The sequence below is a fragment of the Schistocerca nitens genome, chromosome 8 (genome assembly GCF_023898315.1).
Source record: "Schistocerca nitens isolate TAMUIC-IGC-003100 chromosome 8, iqSchNite1.1, whole genome shotgun sequence".
In the NCBI taxonomy this organism is placed as follows: Eukaryota; Metazoa; Arthropoda; class Insecta; order Orthoptera; family Acrididae; genus Schistocerca; species Schistocerca nitens.
Genome location: NC_064621.1, coordinates 526,821,705 through 526,840,278, shown reverse-complemented (window position 1 = coordinate 526,840,278; position 18,574 = coordinate 526,821,705). Strand labels below are relative to the sequence as shown.

The 18,574-nt window shown below is 42.3% G+C and overlaps 1 protein-coding gene across 1 annotated transcript in view; it reads left to right on the top strand.

The window, feature by feature from the left end:
- The window catches only part of LOC126199653 (beta-1,3-galactosyltransferase 1-like), a 280,525-nt gene that overhangs the window by 63,562 nt on the left and 198,389 nt on the right, over positions 1-18,574 (top strand). The window lies entirely within an intron of this gene.

Below are 18,574 nucleotides of genomic sequence, written 5' to 3'. Positions count from 1 at the left end.
TAAAAGTGAGAAATAACGGAAGTGGGAGCTCCAGATGGTCAAACGTTCAGAAAAAATAATTTTTTGGCGCTGGTAGGGTGAGGCATAGACCATTTATGTTAGCATAGTTTCCAGACAGTGGTTAGCGTACAAAGAAAAGTATAAAACGGTAATACGGGGATCGTGATGTCGAGTCCCTATGCGAACACCTTTTTTCTATTTTGTTTTCAAATGGCTCTTAGCACTATGCGACTTAACTTCTGAGGTCATTAGTCGCCTAGAACTTAGAACTAATTAAACCTAACTAACCTAAGGACATCACACACATCCATGCCCGAGGCAGGATTCGAACCTGCGACCGTAGCGGTCACGCGGTTGCAGACTGAAGCGCCTAGAACCGCACGGCCACAACGGCCGGCCTATTTTGTTTTCAATTTTTACTGTACTTACACTGTGAATAAACTGAAATGATTCTCAGAATACTGTATATTTGTTAATACTTTGATTTTGTCGTTGTGGTCTTCAGTTCGAAGATATTTTCATGTTTTCGTTGCGGTGTTCAGTCCGAAGACTGGTTTAATTCATCTCTGCATGCACTCTAGTGCAAGCCTCTTCGTCTGCGAATAACCACTGCAACCTACATCCTTCTGAATCTCGTCTCTTGGTCTCCCTCTACGATTTTTACCCCCCACACTTCACTCAAGTACGGTACTAAAGTGATGATTCCCAGATGTTTCAGAATGTTTCCTATCAACCGAACCCTTCTTTTAGTCAAGTTGTGCCACAAATTTCTTGTCTCTCAAATTCTGTTCAGTACCTCCTCAATAGTTACGCGATCTACTCACTTAAACTTCAGCATTCTTCTGTATATCTCCATAAATTAAAGGAAAATTTGAGTTTAAAACGACTTTCCAAGAATGAGCTGTAATTAAAGTGACCGATCAAAGAGGTAAGTCGATAACTCTCGACATCAGTCTACGTCATATACAATAAAATATTTACGTTCGTGTGTTGTTTATCCAGTTTGCCAGTACCAATTGACTTACAGCTGAGCTCTGGATTACTGAGGGGCAGAAGTAGTTCTCGTGAAACTGGAGTATGTGAACAAAGTAACCAACTCGTATATACCGCAGTCTTCTACTCTTCTAAACCTTTCTGTGAAATTATTACCTACAGTCTACGTAAGCATACAACAGAGTACTGCCTCCTTTGGACCGAGGGTTCGAAAGACGCGGACAAATATAGGAATTTCGTCATAACTTCAACAAAATTTAGGAAACTTGCAAAGGCGTTATACAAAAAAATTGACTGGCGTGATGACGTCCTATGTGCAGGAGAACAAACTTCTTCTGTTAACTGATTCGTGGGGAGGACAAACAAATCCATAATTATAAGCAAGAATTTCACGATGAACGATTGCCATCACGTAGTATTAAACTGATTCCCTCCAAAAGCACTACGCTAGTGCAACTCTGCAATGTCTGTTTTTATTGTGAGTTAAAGAATTTGATTAAGAAGCTTCAAAACTGCTCTAATCTCATCGAGACAGAAAAAGAAATCAGATCCCGAGAACAATGCACTAAAAAACATTCCATTGTACATCATCATCTGTCCTTGGCAATATTCGGCAACATAATGCGTTACGCAGGGTTTGCCGTCAAACTGTGCGAGTAGAAAGAACCTTTTATCAGTGTAAACCAGGTTGGTTTTTCTGTAGAAATTTTAAAACAACCATGTAACCGTAAAACTGCGCTGTTTGTAAAGTGTCCAAGATAGCGATAAAATTACTGCTTCCCCTGTTTTTACGATGAATATCATCCTAACACGTGTAAATCATCACTTGTAAAATAAAAAAAAGTATTTAATTTTACGTACGAAGTTTTCGTGTATGGCTTGCAGTCCCTTCCTAGAAATTTACTTGCAATCCCAAATTTTCCTTTACATGCCTTTTAATGAAAATGTTAATAAATACAATATATTAACAGTTATTTCGTTTTATTTTCAGTGTAAACAACATAAAAACTGTAAATTAAAAGGGAGAAAAAGTTTACGCATAGGGACTCGACGCCCCGAGCCAACTGCCTCCTGGAGTCTACACTAACATGAATGGCTCATACCTCGCTCTACACACGTCAGAGATGGTATTTTTTTCTGTACACTTGGCCGTCTGGATTCGCACTTCTACCATTTTCATTTCTGCCCGAGCCCTGCATATACCACAAATTTGGACGAAATCGGTGATGAGTTAGCGCGGTTCCCTTTTTAAAGACAATATCTATTTGGATCATTTTCTGCCAACAACATATTTCTGTTAGTATGATGTAAAGTTGTACAGAAGTTCCCTCTTCCTTTCGTATCACACTAACAGGGGCTGCACTGGAATGATAGATTCATACTTACATTTTAGTTTCTGTGGTGTACCGTGCAATCAGTACACGTACGCGTAAGCAGCCCTGGAATGACAATGACCAACATCTCGCAGCTTTTGAAGATTTTACACGTGTTACGTCTTCCGCTACGACGTAGAACGTTCCTACAGAAGGGCGCAGATGCTTCTTTGGTGTTATAGAGGTCGCTTTAGAGAACCGGTTTCCTGCAGCTGCCACCTCCAAGTTCGCCGACGTAATCCGCAGGAAGTTCCAACCTCATTTTGCACGCTCCCTGGACTCAGTAGGCAGGATGTTCCAGTTACTGAGACCAGCGCCTTTACATTTGGTGCTCAGCTGAGCATATCGCGAGAAGCTGTGGACCGATATGACAACTGTGCGCTGTAAGAAAAATTTTCGAAAATAGCTCGAGCTCGGAACAAAACAAATTGGAAGCCGCGATTTATCAGAAATCCATTGCTAGGCTATTTTTATCTTTTTAAATTCGAATGAGATGATCGAATAAGTGCTATTTAAACTTTAGTATATTAATCTGTTTTATTTTCTGGTTTTTTTTTTTTTTTTTTTTTTTTTTTTTTTTTTTTTTTTTTTTAAAGAACAGACGAGACTTGTAGAGCTCAAAGTCAGAGGCAGTAACGCAACCTCCCTTGGAGGACGATCGACGGGGGAGCAGGAAGACAAAAGCTCTAGGTCGTATTGCTGCGGGCATTTGAAATAAAACAAATATAATCATCATTTGGTTATGTTCCTTGCTGCAGTTTTGGAACTCATAGCCCTCCATGCTTCTCTGTCCTCTGCTTTCCTCTTTATTCTCTGGTACCCTCCTTGCGGTGTACTGATGTCTTCCAACATCTGGTCTCCTCTGCCCTTTCCTCTCTTCCCAGAAATAAAGCCTTCAGCTGCATCTACTAAAAGCCAATCTCGTCTCAAATTATGTCCTACCCACAATGAAATTTTCACTCTACGACGGTGTGTGCGCTGATATGAAACTTCCTGGAATATTAAAACTCTGTGCCGGATCGAGACTCGAACTCGGGACGTGGCGGTATTAGCGAAAGTAAAACTGTGACTACGAGTCCTGTGTCGTGCTTTGGTAGCTCAGTCGGGCGTATATTTTCCACCAACCAGGACGATCGCCGTTAAAGGCATGGTCATTTACTACATATTTCGCGATGGATACAAAGATACACTCGACTTTTGGTCCGTACTGATGACGACACATGCTGCTTTCAGCAGCCACCCGAAGTACAGGACCCACTTCGCTAATTATTTATGTTCATATTTGCGGACGCTCCTGCTCATTGGGGCGTTCCGGGTATGAGACGATGTCTCTAAATGTGAGTCCTGGTGCATATTGATCCCTTATGGACGGAATAGGGATAACCGTAGAAATATTGGAACACATGAGGCAATACTGACCCTACGACTTATCTTAGAAGCTAGATTAAGGAAAGGCAAACCTACGTTTCTAGCATTTTTAGACTTAGACGAAGCTTTTGACAATGTTGAACGGAATACTCTCTTTCAAATTCTAAAGGTGGCAGGGGTAAAACAGAGGGAGCGAAAGGCTATTTACAATTTGTACAGAAAGCAGATGGCAGTTAACAGAGTCGAAGTACATGAAAGGGAAGCAGTGGTTGGGAAGGAAGTGAGGCAGGGTTTTAGCCTCTCCCCGATGTTATTCAATCTGTATATTGAGCAAGCAGTGAAGGAAACAAAAGAAAAATTCGGAGTAGGTAATAAAATCCATGAAGAAGAAATAAAAACTTTGAGGTTCGCCGATGACATTGTAATTCTGTCAGAGACAGCAAAGGACTTGGAAGAGCAGTTGAACGGAATGGATAGTGTCTTGAAAGGAGGATAAAATATGAACATCAACAAAAGCAAAACGAGGATAATGGAATGTAGTCGAATTAAGTCGGGTGATGCTGAGGGAATTAGATTAGGAAATGAGACACTTAAAGTAGTAAAGGAGTTTTGCTATTTAGGGAGTAAAATAACTGATGATGGTCGAAGTAGAGAGGATATAAAATGTAGACTGATAATGGCAAGGAAATCGTTTCTGAAGAAGAGAAATTTGTTAACATCGAGTATAGATTTAAGTGTCAGGAAGTCGTTTCTGAAAGTATTTGTATGGAGTGTAGCCATGTATGGAAGTGAAACATGGACGATAACTAGTTTGGACAAGAAGAGAATAGAAGCTTTCGAAATGTGGTGCTACAGAAGAATGCTGAAGATAAGGTGGGTAGATCACGTAACTAATGAGGAGGTACTGAATAGGATTGGAGAGAAGAGGAGTTTGTGGCACAACTTGACTAGAAGAAGGGATCGGTTGGTAGGACATGTTCTGAGGCATCAAGGGATCACCAATTTAGTATTGGAGGGCAGCGTGGAGGGTAAAAATCGTAGGGGGAGACCAAGCGATGAATACACTAAGCAGATTCAGAAGGATGTAGGGTGCAGTAGGTACTGGGAGATGAAGAAGCTTGCACAGGATAGAGTAGCATGGAGAGCTGCATCAAACCAGTCTCAGGACTGAAGACCACAAAAACAACAACAAACCTGCTAAATCCTCTCTCTGATCGTAGAGCACGTTGCGTGGGCATGGCGAAAGGACCACCAGGCCTCGGGGGCCGATTCCTGCCCTACCCGTTTTCCTGTTCCCGCAGCGGTTCCTTAGATTAAAAAAAAAAAAAAGAGAAAAAAAGTCGGAAGAGCACTTGCCAGCGAAAGGCAAAGGTCGCGAGTTCGAGACCCGGTCTGGCACACAATTTTAATCTGCCAGAAAGTTTCATGCCCCATCCAGTTTAGCTTCCAGTTCTTCATCGTCAGCAACATCCTCCGATGTTCAACTGCTCTCACAAGGGAAGCTCCCCCCTCAGATTCAGTGGTAAGATGGACCAGTGGATAAGATGGTCAACGTCGAGCGTTGTGGTTGTGTGGTCACGGTGTCGGACTGCGAATGGGGTATCCGTGTACAAATCTCCCTGGTGACCAACACATATCTATTCCACAAAATTATGAACTGTCCGCCCGGTCATTGGCGTGTCTGTTCGCTGTATTCAAATTTGTGTCTGCGCCGTGGTGCAACGTCCGCTTGCAACGACAAGGTTTAAGGAATGGGGCTCCATACGTACGCATCTCTTATTTGTTCTACACAAGTACCACACGTTATGATCCTAGCGGTCCGTTTTGGAAGTTTTGACTCTTGAAATCCTTTGTTGTGACATAGTTCACACCCGATTATTTCTTGTTTTCGTTTCTGTGAGAGGTCTATGCGGTATCTCCCCTGCTGCCACCATTTATCACATTTACACTACTAGCCATTAAAATTGCTACACTAGGAAGATGACGTGCTACAGACGCTAAATTTAACAGACGGGAAGAGGATGCTGTGATATGCAAATTACTAGCTTTTCAGAGCATTCACACAAGGTTGGCGCCGGTGGCGACATCTACAACGTGCTGACATGAGGAAAGTTTCCAACCGATTTCTCATACACAAACAGCAGTTGACCGGCGTTGCCTGTTGAAACGTTGTTGTGATGCCTCGTGTAAGGAGGAGAAATGCGTACCATCACGTTTCCGACTTTGATAAAGGTCGGATTGTAGCCTATCGCGATTGCGGTTTATCGTATCGAGACATTGTTGCTCGCGTTGGTCGAGATCCAATGACTGTTAGCACAATATGGAATCGGTCGGTTCAGGAGGGTAAAACGGAACGCCGTGCTGGATTCCAAGGGCCTCTTATCACTAGAAGTCGAGATGACAGGCATCTTATCCGCATGGCTGTAACGGATCCCTGAGTCAACAGATGGGGACGTTTGCAAGACAAACACCATCTGCACGAACAGCTCGACGACGTTTGCAGCAGCATGGACTATCAGCTCGGAGACCATGGCGCGGTTACCCTTGGCTCTGCATCACAGACAGGAGCGCCTGCGATGGTGTACTCAACGACGAACCTGGGTGCACAAATGGCAAAACGTCATTTTTTCGGTTGAATCCAGGTTCTGTTTACAGCATCATGATGGTCGCATCCGTGTTTGGCGACACCGCGGTGAACGCACATTGGAAGCGTGTATTCGTCATCGCCATACTGGCGTATCACCCGGCGTGATGGTATGGGATTGCCATTTGTTACACGTCTCGGTCACCTCTTGTTCGCACTGACGGCACTCTGAACAGCGGACGTTGCATTTCAGATGTGTTACGACCCGTGGCTCTGTCCTTCATTCGATCCCTGCGAATCCGCACATTTCAGCAGGATAATGCACGACCGCATGTTGGAGGTCCTGTACGGGCCTTTCTGGACAAAGAAAATGTTCGACTGATGCCCTGGCCGGCACATTCTCCAGATCTGCCACCAATTGAAAACGTCTGGTCAATGGTGCCGAGCAACTGGCTCGTCACAATATGCCAGTCACTACTCTTGATGAACTGTGGTATCCTGTTGAAGCTGCATGGGCAGTTGTACCTGTACAAGCCATCCAAGCTCTGTTTGACTCAATGCCCAGGCGTATCAAGGCCGTTGTAACGGCCAGAGGTGGTTGTTCTGGGTACTGATTTCTCAGGATCTATGCTCCTAAATTGCGTGAAAATGTAATCACATGTCAGTTCTAGTATAATATATTTGTCCAATGAATACCCGTTTATCATCTGCATTTCTTTTTGGCTTAGTAATTTTAATGGCCAGTAGTGTACTTACGACGGTAGTATACCCTTACCATATTCTATAACCAATGTATAGTATGGCAATGGCCAAGACTCCAGAAAAAGAACAACCACGTCAGTGACCGGACGGAAATTTCATAATTTTGTGGAAAAGAAATTGGGCACGAGGGAGATTTGAACACGGTTCTCCCGCTTTGTAGTCCAACACCGTGACCAAACAACCGCGACGTCGTGGTTCTGCCAGTTCACTCGACGTTACACATCTTGAGATTGAACCGTTCACATTTTCTGTTTTGCTTCTTTGTTCACAGTTAGCACACATTCTTCCGTCTGCGTGCTTCATCCGTTTTCTGTTTTTTGACGGGCTATTCACTGTACCATTTTACTAGTAAGTATGTGGGTTGCGATCGGGAGTTTCCCTTGTCACTACCTCCTCATTATTATCCACCACTTTGCAAGTCCATCTGATCTTGTCCATTGAACGCCATATTCACATTTAAAGAAATTCAAATCTGTTCTCGTCTTGCTTTCTCCATATAAGTCCACGCTCCATATCAGGCATTTCACTAGTCACTTTCTTAATTCCATGTTCAGACCACAAGTTAAGCGCCTTTTCTGCTTTTGAATTACCTGTTTTGCCGGTGCCATTCTGGTTTTGATGTCCCGTTTAGAATACTTCTCTTCCCTAATCCAAATTCTTGAATACTCTCACCTTTTCTATAGTTCCTGACCCGAACTTATACTTCGCTCTTGTTTTTCTCCAAGCTTATAATCATGCCTTTAGTTATCTTTTCATTTATCGCCATAACGTATGCAACACAGGCTTGATTCTGGTCATTTAAATTTCGTATCAATGTCTCTTCATGTTCTACAAGAATCACGATGTCACCCGCAAATCTTATGCATTCTATTTTCCGTCCATCTATGGTTCAAATGGCTCTAAGCACTATGGGACTTAACATCTGAGGTCATTAGTCCCCTAGAACTTAGAACTACTTACACCTAACTAACCTAAGGACATCACACACATCCATGCCCGAGGCAGGATTCGAACCTGCGACAGTAGCCGTCGCGCGGTTCCAGACTGAAGCGCCTAGAACTGCTCGGCCACACCGGTCGGCCGTCCGTCTATCCTGACGCCTCTTTTCCCATCCATCAGTCTCACCTCGTTCCACTTTATTCAATACCCAAAAAGGGAAGTTGGAGAAATCCGATGAATTAGAGGCCCATATCACTAACAACGATTTGCAGTAGGGTTTTGGAACATATACTGTGTTCGAACATTATGAAGTACGACAAACTGCCTATTGGCTTCTGTCTCGGGTTCTTCGGCCGACGTTCATCTAATGATTTTTCTGACGTTTCACCACCGGCAATGGAGGGTGAAGCTTTGACAATGCCAGCCACTCGTGCTGGCGAAACGTCAGAAAAATCATTAGATGAACGTCGGCCGAAGAACCCGAGACAGAAGCCAATAGGCAGTTTGTCAACAAGTGGCGACGAAAGCCTTAACAATTTTGTATTATGAAGTACCTCGAAGAAATCGATTTACTGACACATATTCAGAAAATATCGTTCTTGTGAAACACAACTAGCTCTTTACACTCATGAAGTAATGAGCGCTATTGACAGGAGGTGTCAAATTGATTCCATATTTTTAGATTTCCAGAAGGCTTTCGACACCATTCCTCACAAGCGTCTTCTAACCAAACTGCGTGTCTACGGAGTATCGCCTCGGTTGTGCGACTGGATTCGTGATTTCCTGTCAAAAAGGTCACAGTTCGTAGTAATAGACGAAAATCCGTCGAGTGAAACACAAGATCGTGTTATAGACGCTCTATTGTACCTGATCTATATTAAAGACATAGGAGACAGTATGAGTAGCTGCCTTGTAAAGTCATAAGATGAGCAAAACGAATTTTAAAATAATGTAGATAATATACCTGTGCTGTGCGCAGAATGGTAATTGACACTGAATAAAAAAAAAGTGTGAAGTAATTCACATGAGTACCAAAAGAAATGCGCTAAATCTCATTTACGCGATAAGTCACACAAATCTTAAAGCTGTAAATTCAACTAAATACTTAGGGATTAAGGTATTACAATTACAGATAACATTAACTGGAACGATCACATAGATAATGTTATGGTAGAGCAAACCAAAGACTACGATTCATTGGCAGAACACTTAGGTGCAACAGGTCTTCAAAAGAGACTGCTAACACCACGCTTGTCCGCCCTGTTCTGGAATATTGCTGTGCGGTGTGGGATCCTCCACAGGTGGGACTGACGGAAAGTACAAAGAAGGGCAGCTCGTTTTGTATTATCGCGAAATAGGGGAGATAGTGCCACAGACATGATACGTAAATTGGTGTGGCAGTCATTAAAACAGAGGCGTTTTTCGTTGCGACGATATCTTCTCTTGAAGTTTCAATCACTAGTTTTCTCCTCCGATTGCGAAAACATTCTGTTGGAGCCCACCTACATAGAGAGAAATGATCATCACGATAAAATAAGAGACATCCGGGCTCGCACAGAAAAATTTAAGTGCTCGTTTTTCCCGCAGCCGTTAGAGAGTGGAACGGTAGAGAGACAGCTTGAAGGCGGTTAATTGAACCCTCTCCCAGGCACTTTATTGTGAATGGCACAGTAATCACGTAGATGCAGATGAATACACTTCCTCTTCGAGGTGTCCATCAAATAAAATAGCAAAAATTGAACTTAATCTTCTAAAATGGTGAAGCTGTTGCTTGGTTTAACCCATGATACCGCCTTATTCTTAGGTATATTCTTGTAATCCACATATCTGACTTCCAACATGATGAGTGTGTTTGTTTCTAGATTTGTGTGTATGTTTTCTCTGCATCTTAAGAACCTAGGGTGGCTAAGTTAATTAGTGATTTAGAACTGCAGATAGTTGTACACTTTCTTAATGTTTTCGAGTAATGGGAGTTAATCGGTTAATAAATTTTCAATAAATTTTCATATGTTTCGAGGGTATTGGCTATTGCCATCATCATATCAAATGTATACCTGGCAAAATAATGTTCAATGTTAGTTGGCATAAAATCAATGCCTGTCCTCCACTTACGCATACATTTTATTCCAGCTGACACTGAACTTTGTTTTACAAGTTCTAAATACTTATGATGGCAGAAGCTCAAACGTTGTAATAAACGAAAAGAATATTAAGCACCCATATGTGTTTATTGACAAAAATTCAAAACGATCGCGAACTCGTCGAAGCGGTTTCTTTATTATTTGATAAAACATAGTCAGTTTCATGTTTAGCTACAGATATTTACAAATTTTTTCTTGTGGAAGAATGGGTTAAAAATAAAGTTGTTGTTCGACTTACGTAACTTGTGACTCTTCTGGCACCATGGCCGGGTTTCTCACTGAAGAGTCGTTCTTTAGTTTTTGTTCCACATTCGCATTAAGACTGTCCCTTATCTTGCAGTGGGACGTTCTGTCATTTATTAACTACTATAACTCGTCTTAGAGGCCTTGTATGCTATTAGAATGCAAGGATGTTGATTCATTAAAAAAATGTTCAAATGGGTGTGAAATCTTATGGGACTTAACTGCTAAGGTCAACAGTCCCTAAGCTTACACACTACTTAACCTAAATTATTCTAAGGACAAACACACACACCCATGCCCGAGGGAGGACTCGAACCTCCGCCGGGACCAGCCGCACAGTCCATGACTGCAGGGCCTTAAACCGCTCGGCTAATCCCGCGCGGCTGTAACCCCTATGGTTGCGTGGTAGAGTAATGGTGGTGTACGCGTATGTGGAGAACTTGTTTGCGCAGCAATTGCTGACATAGTGTAGCTGAAGCGGAATAACGGGAACCAGCCCGCATTCGCTGAGGTAGATGGAAAACCGCCTAAAAACCATCCGCAAACTGGCTGGCTCACCGGACCTCGACACAAGTCCACTAGACAGATTAGTGCCGGGGACCAGGCGCTTCTTCCCGCTCGGGAAAGCCGTGCGTTAGACCGCTCGGGTAGCCGGGCGGGCCAATACAGGAATTAGTGACTATAAAGTCGTTCTAAACGAGACTGAATACCATAACATCCAAATCGTCAAAATACAAAGGTTAAATATATATCTTTAAAAAAAAACGCTGATAAAATTCACTTGACGCCTTCCTTAGGGACAGTCTTCACTCCTTACAGACTACTTATCTAAGAGTAGACCAGATGCAGCTTAAATTCATAGAGATAATACTGACGACTACTGATTTTTTGATTTTAAGGTACTGCAATTTATTATTCCTATTCCACAAAAGGTCAAGCAGTTGCATTTCTATGGGTAATACTGATTGTTTAAGAGATGCGATCGAGTTATAAGCTCTCTGATGCTCTTTTTCACTAAATAGACGTACAAACGTTTGATACATCTGTCATTTCTTAACGTAATCCCTCTGCTGCCGTACACACTTTTCACAATCTTGATGCAATTACTCCACGTCCACTGCGAACGCTTGCTTAGGAGGCTGTTTGGACCACTGGAAACGTGCTGACTCAATAGCGGCACCACCACGGAGTCTGTCCTTCATCGTCGGATACTGGCAAAAATCGTAGGAGCTAGTTCAGGTGAGAAAGTCACAAGAGAAACCACTTTAGACATTTTTGCGAAGGTAATCCCGCGTCACGTTCGCCCGAAGCCTTGGTGCCTTGTCTTCGTGGGAAGGCACACTCGCAGCCTTTTCTAGTATTTTTCTCGCAATGCTGGAAGGAGCTTATTCTTCAGAACACCTTGGGAGCGCCCACGTATTACTGCAGCACCTTGTAGAACACGATGAGTAAGGATCACAGCATCGCTGCCCCTAAACATGGCCCCTTACACTTATTCTTTTTACACTAATGGCCATTAAAATTGCTACAACAAGAAGAAATGCAGATGATAAGCGGGTATTCATTGGACAAATATATTATACTAGAACTGACATGTGATTACATTTTCACGCAATTTGCGTGCATAGATCCTGAGAAATCAGTACCCAGAACAACCAACTCTGGCCGTAATAACGGCCTTGATATGCCTGGGCATTGAGTCAAACAGAGCTTGGATGGCGTGTACAGGTACAGCTGCCCATGCAGCTTAAAACACGATACCACAGTTCATCAAGAGTAGTGACTGGCGTATTGTGACGAACCCGTTGCTCGGCCACCACTGACCAGACGTTATCAATTGGTCAGAGATCTGGAGAATGTGCTGGCCATGACAACAGTCGAACATTTTCTGTATCCAGAAAGGCCCGTACAGGACCTGCAACATTTGGTCGTGCATTATCCTGCTGAAATGTAGGGTTTCGCAGGGATCGAATGAAGGGTAGAACCACGGGTCGTACCACATCTGAAATGCAACGTCCGCTGTTCAAAGTGCCGTCAATGCGAACAAGAGGTGACCGAGACTTGTAACCAATTGCACCCCATACCATCACACCGGGTGATACGCCAGTATGGCGATGACGAATTCACGCTTCGTGCGTTCACCGCGATGACGCCAAACACGGATGCGACCAACGTGATGCTCTAAAAAGAACTTGGATTCATCCGAAAAAAGGACGTTTTGCCATTCGTGCAGCCAGGTTCGTCGTTGAGAACAGCATCGCAGGCGCTCCTGACTGTGATGCAGCGTCAAGGGTAACCGCAGCCATGATCTCCGAGCTGATAGTCAAATGTTCAAATGTGTGTGAAATCTTATGGGACTTAACTGCTAAGGTTATCAGTCCCTAAGCTTACACACTACTTAACCTAAATTATCCTAAGGACAAACACACACACCCATGGACGAGGGAGGACTCGAATCTCCTCCGGGACCAGCAGCACAGTCCATGACTGCAAAACCCCAGACTGCTCGGCTAATCCCGCGCGGCTGCTGAGAGTCCATGCTGCTGCAAACATCATCGAACTGTTGGTGGAGATGGTCTTGCAAACGTCCCCATCTCTTGACTCAGGGATCGAGACGTGGCTGCACGATCCGTTACAGCCATGCTGGTAAGATACCTGTCATCTCGACTACTAGTGATACGAGGCCGTTGGGATCCAGCACGGCGTTCCGTATTACATTCCTGAACCAGCCGATTCCAGATTCTGCTAACAGTCATTGGATCTCGACCAACGCGAGCAGCAATGTTGCGATACGATTAACCGCAATTGCGATAAGCTACAATCTGACCTTTATCAAAGTCGGAAACGTGATGGTACGCATTTCTCCTTACACGAGGCATCACAACAACGTTTCACCAGGCAACGCCGGTCAACTGCTGTTTGTGTATGAGAAATCGGTTGGAAACGTCAAAAGTCCCCTTTTGAAAAATTGTACAAGACTGTGCTTAAACTGACACACAATATTTTTAGCGCAACGCAATCTGACTTTCAAAAATCCCTACAAAAAAATGGCCCTGACTAACATTAACCTATGCGTTTCACAAATCGCTTACCTCACAAAAATCTTGGTTACTCGAACTACTGCAATACAACGAGCGCCACTACTGCCAGCTAAATAAAAGATTCAAACTACGGAAGGCACTAACTACTGATAGGCATAGTTAGCAAATGAAAGATTTTGATAGAGAACAAATGATGTATTTACCTTAATAGTCATAATATATATAGCAGTTCATGACATCCAGTCTTACAAATTTCAAAACTCCGCCATCTCTCTCCCCACATCCACCACTGCTGGCGGCTCACCTCCAACTGCGCAACGCTACGCGCTGTTAACATCCAGCTGCCCAACGCTACAATGGCGAGTATTACAACAATGCAAAGCAGACACAGACTGCACACAACACAGCCAGTGATTTTCATACAGAGCGCTACGTGGCGTTACCAATAAGAAAACCTAAACAGCATACTTACATAGCCCCCATGCTCCACACAAAAAATTTTACAGATTGTTTTGGGCACTGGCCAATACATATTTGTTAACATTTTTCATAATTACAATAACAAAGAAATCAAATGCACACACTTATTGATACAATGTTGGTCAAAAGCTAAAATTTTCTCACAGTCCATAAAGACAGTCCTGATCGTTCATCACATTAATTGCAGTGTTTTCCTCAAAGTCTGAGCAGTAAAAGAAAATGCACACGGAAGTAGTGGATTTCCATGCAGTCTTGAAGAAGTAGTGTTGTCCTTCCAACGGAAAGACAGTGCTGACTCTTGACATGCAGACAGGTAATGGGCCACAACAGACCAAACCCACCGCAGAGTCTGTCGACGTTTTGAAGAATATTGGTAGGTAGGTCATCACAGAGCAGACCAACTGTAGTCCTGGTAGAGATTACAGTATTGGTGGGCCACCAGAGGAGCAGACCCACTGCAGTCCTTGTAGAAATAATGGTATTGGTGTGCCATCGAAGGTGCAGACCCACTGTAGTCCATGTAGAGACGGCCAGCAGCCATCTGTTGCGACTGGGCAGGTGCACAATCAACATCGAAGAGTCTTGCAGACAATATAGCAAGTCAATAAACCACCACTTGTGCACTCACAAAGTTTTTGGAATTGTCCTTAGAACCAGCAATGCTGTTAATCAGTCCCTTGCTGAATTATTAACACACGTGCAAACACTAACAGTCCCTACTTCTCACATATTGTCCATATACTATGACCAACAGAAACGTGGGCAGTGAAATGTAAGTTACAAGTTACTTAATTCTTGAACTGGTGTCAATTACAATTTTATAACATAAGAATACAATAACAAAGGTACAAAATACATCATTAAAGAACACAACAATATAGATAACATTTGTAGTAAAACAGGCTTTACAAAAGAATAGAAATAAACATGTACATCAGTGTTACAAGAATTATGACATAAGTACATACGTAAAAGATCAGAATAATTATTGAAACATCAACTTCACACATGAGCATTAAAACAGAACAGAATTAATAATGTCTAACATCTTTACAAAGTAAATAACATATTATTAATGCAAATTATATTTGAGGATAACAGTATTCCTCATCATAGTAAATGTAGCTTAGTACTAGAAAAATTCTACAACATAAATCTTATTAGCTAAACACATAAAGACAGGAAAAACACAAAAATGCAAGAGTACACAAACACATAGCAGAATAACACAGGGGGAAAGGACAGGGTTTGTTTTCAGTGTAACATTTGGTACTGCAGTATTTTGCAAACAAAACCTTTTTTTTCTTGGAGATCTCCCTTCGTTCATCATTATTCCCAAAAGGTCCTATCTATACCTGCTTTCTGTACTTTTTTCGTAAACTTCTCAATGCATTTCTTCCAATTCATCGCAGCTCATTCTCTTATACAGTCTACCCCCTCTTAAGCTAACTTAAATCTACTGAGCTCAGATGCTAAACTAAGGGACGAGGCAATGCAGCAGTACAAAACAATTTACACAAATAGCAATGACAAAAAAATGCAGAGTGCAAAGCAAGCAGCAGTAAATCTAAATTAACAGATAAAATGCAAAATTACGACTAATATGAGCCAATGTGCAGCAACAAGAAAAATAAATCAGTAGTAAAACTGGCTTAACAGAGTAATGTAAAGTGAAATTTAGTAGCACTATGCCTGGCAAACAGCAGCAGCAAATGCAATAAATTATATCTAAACATGACAAAGCTCAAGCAGAAAAATATTACAGTAAAGACAACAATGCAGATAAGGGAAATGTCTATTCACATCTTAATATCTATGTCATTAAAGTGGCGCACCACAACTTATTCTACAAAATAAATTACCAAGTACTTGAAAAGAAAATTATGAATGCAGTTCCTGTGAAGGTAAATGTCTTTTTGTGCTCCCTCATTTTTTTGAAAAAAATTATTATTTACTCGATCTGTAGACAGAAAATATTTATATTAGTACATCTATAAATTTTATTTTAACCAATGCTGCAGTGCAGCTAGAAACTAGATGTTAAACAAATTGAGTAAATAAATACATAAAGCAAGCCATATGGCATTTCTCTCAACTAGCAAGACAATAGCCATGAAATGTTTCTCATCGTTTCATTAGGCATTTTAGTGAATATCATAAATTAGGAGCTCCACAGTATAATCATATGTTTTCAAGTTTGAGCGTGTCGTATTTGCAATGCTTTCTACAAAGGAATGTCAATAGTGAGAATAATGGCCTCCCTTTCTTTTTCTACCTGTGCCTCTGAAAAGGCACACACTAATGGCTTTTTCTCCAGGCGTCTGACACAGCTGGGTGCCCACGACGCATTACGTGCAGGTGGTCACTTAACTTTCTCACTGAAATATTTACGACACCAGTTTGCACTACAGTGACAGTCTCATATAAAAAATTTCACAGGTCGAGAATTTGCGTTGCAAATCTGTAGAAACAAAATCCTATTGACATAACAGTGTCCAAAAACTTTTCGTCGGCATTGTAATACATTCACGCATTTACATACATTTCATAACTCTTAAAGTACGATTCTTGGTTTCCAACAACCTTTTGCAGAAACCAGAGTCCCTAACCATTACTCATTATTCCTTACCTTATTCGTCGACACTTCTTCAATATTTCATCATCACAGATACGTAGCATACTCAAATAACTCGTATAGCATCAGCTTATTGATCATAAACATACTGCAACAGCATAATACACATCGTCGTCGTAAAAATAACATCATAACACCTCAGTCAAATCTCAAAAACGTCGTAGCTTTCTGCAATAATGTCAAAACCTAAAAAAAATTCTCTGCTCATTTCCAAAGTGTCATCTACCTCAAACGTACTTTAAAATCATGCTCCCTTACCAAATACATCATTCAAAGCTCTCATAGTATCACAATGGTTCGGAAAAAATATGAACAGTTCACAAAGTACAGACAAAATACAATATGAAACTTCCCCTTTTGAAAAATTATACAAGACTGTGCTTAAACTGACATACAATATTTTTAGCGCAACGCAATCTGACTTTCAAAAATCCCTACAAAAAATGGCCCTGACTAACATTAACCTATGCGTTTCACAAATCGCTTACCTCACAAAAATCTTGGTTACTCGAACTACTGCAATACAACGAGCGCCGCTACTGCCAGCTAAATAAAAGATTCAAACTACGGAAGGCACTAACTACTGATAGGCATAGTTAGCAAATGAAAGATTTTGATAGAGTACAAATGATGTATTTACCTTAATAGTCATAATATATATAGCAGTTCATGACATCCAGTCTTACAAATTTCAAAACTCCGCCATCTCTCTCCCCACATCCACCACTGCTGGCGGCTCACCTCCAACTGCGCAACGCTACGCGCTGTTAACATCCAGCTGCCCAACGCTACAATGGCGAGTATTACAACAATGCAAAGCAGCCACAGACTGCACACAACACAGCCAGTGATTTTCATACAGAGCGCTACGTGGCGTTACCAATAAGAAAACCTAAACCGCCTACTTACAAAGGTTCCTCATGTCAGCACGTTGTAGGTGTCGCCACCGGCTCCAACCTTGTGTGAATGCTCTGAAAAGCTAATCATTTGCATATCACAGCATCTTCTTCCTGTCGGTTAAATTTCTCGTCTGTAGCACGTCATCTTCGTGGTGTAGCAATTTTAATGGCCAGTAGTGTATAAACGGCGGTGTCTCTGTGTGCTTCCACTGAACTGACTAGCGCTTCGTTTTCAGATTAAGCGAAGGCATCGATGTCCCACCCATTGAACCAGATGTTGAGAATGAAGCCCCATCCGTGTCGTCATCACGTGTCAACTTCATCTGCGTCAAAACTCCGCGAAACAGTTTACGGTGTGTGGTGGAGGGTGCTTTATGTACCACTGTCCATCCCTTCTTACGCTGTTTCAGTCGCGTATGATTCGCGGGAAGGACGATTGCTGGCTAGTATCCTTGTGGGCTCGAATCTAATTTTATCTTCATGGTCTTTCGCGAACTATGCGTAGGAGGGCGCAATATATTGGCTGCCTCTTGTAGGAGCGTACTCTCTCGGAATTTCGATAATAGACCATACCGTAATGCAGAACGCCTCTCTCGCAGTAGTTGACTGGGCATCTCTGTGACGCTTTTGTGCTTACAAAATGAACCTGTAAGGAGACTTGCTGCTCTTCTCTGTGTCTTCTCAATTTCCTCTAGTAGTTCCACCTGGTACGGAGAAATATCCAATTGGAATGACTGTTTTGTAAGCTACTTCCTTTGTTGACGGACTACATTTCCTGAGGAGACTTTCAGTGAATCTCAGTCTCGTGTCTGCTTTACCTTTATGTGTCGTTCCGCTTCAAATCGCTCCGTACGCATACTCCTAGATGTTTTAAGAGTGTAACTACTTCCAGTGATTGTTCTGCAACGGTGTAATCATATAGTAAGAGACTTTCATGTCCACGTATACGCAACACGTTACATTTGTTAGCGTTGAGAGTCACTTGCCGCTCCCTGCTCCAAGCTTCCTTCTGCAGGTCTTCCTGGATTTCGCTACAATTTTCCGGCGTTGCGATCTCTCTGTATACAACAGCATTATCCGCGGAAATCCTCGTGGAACTTCCGACTTTATCTACTA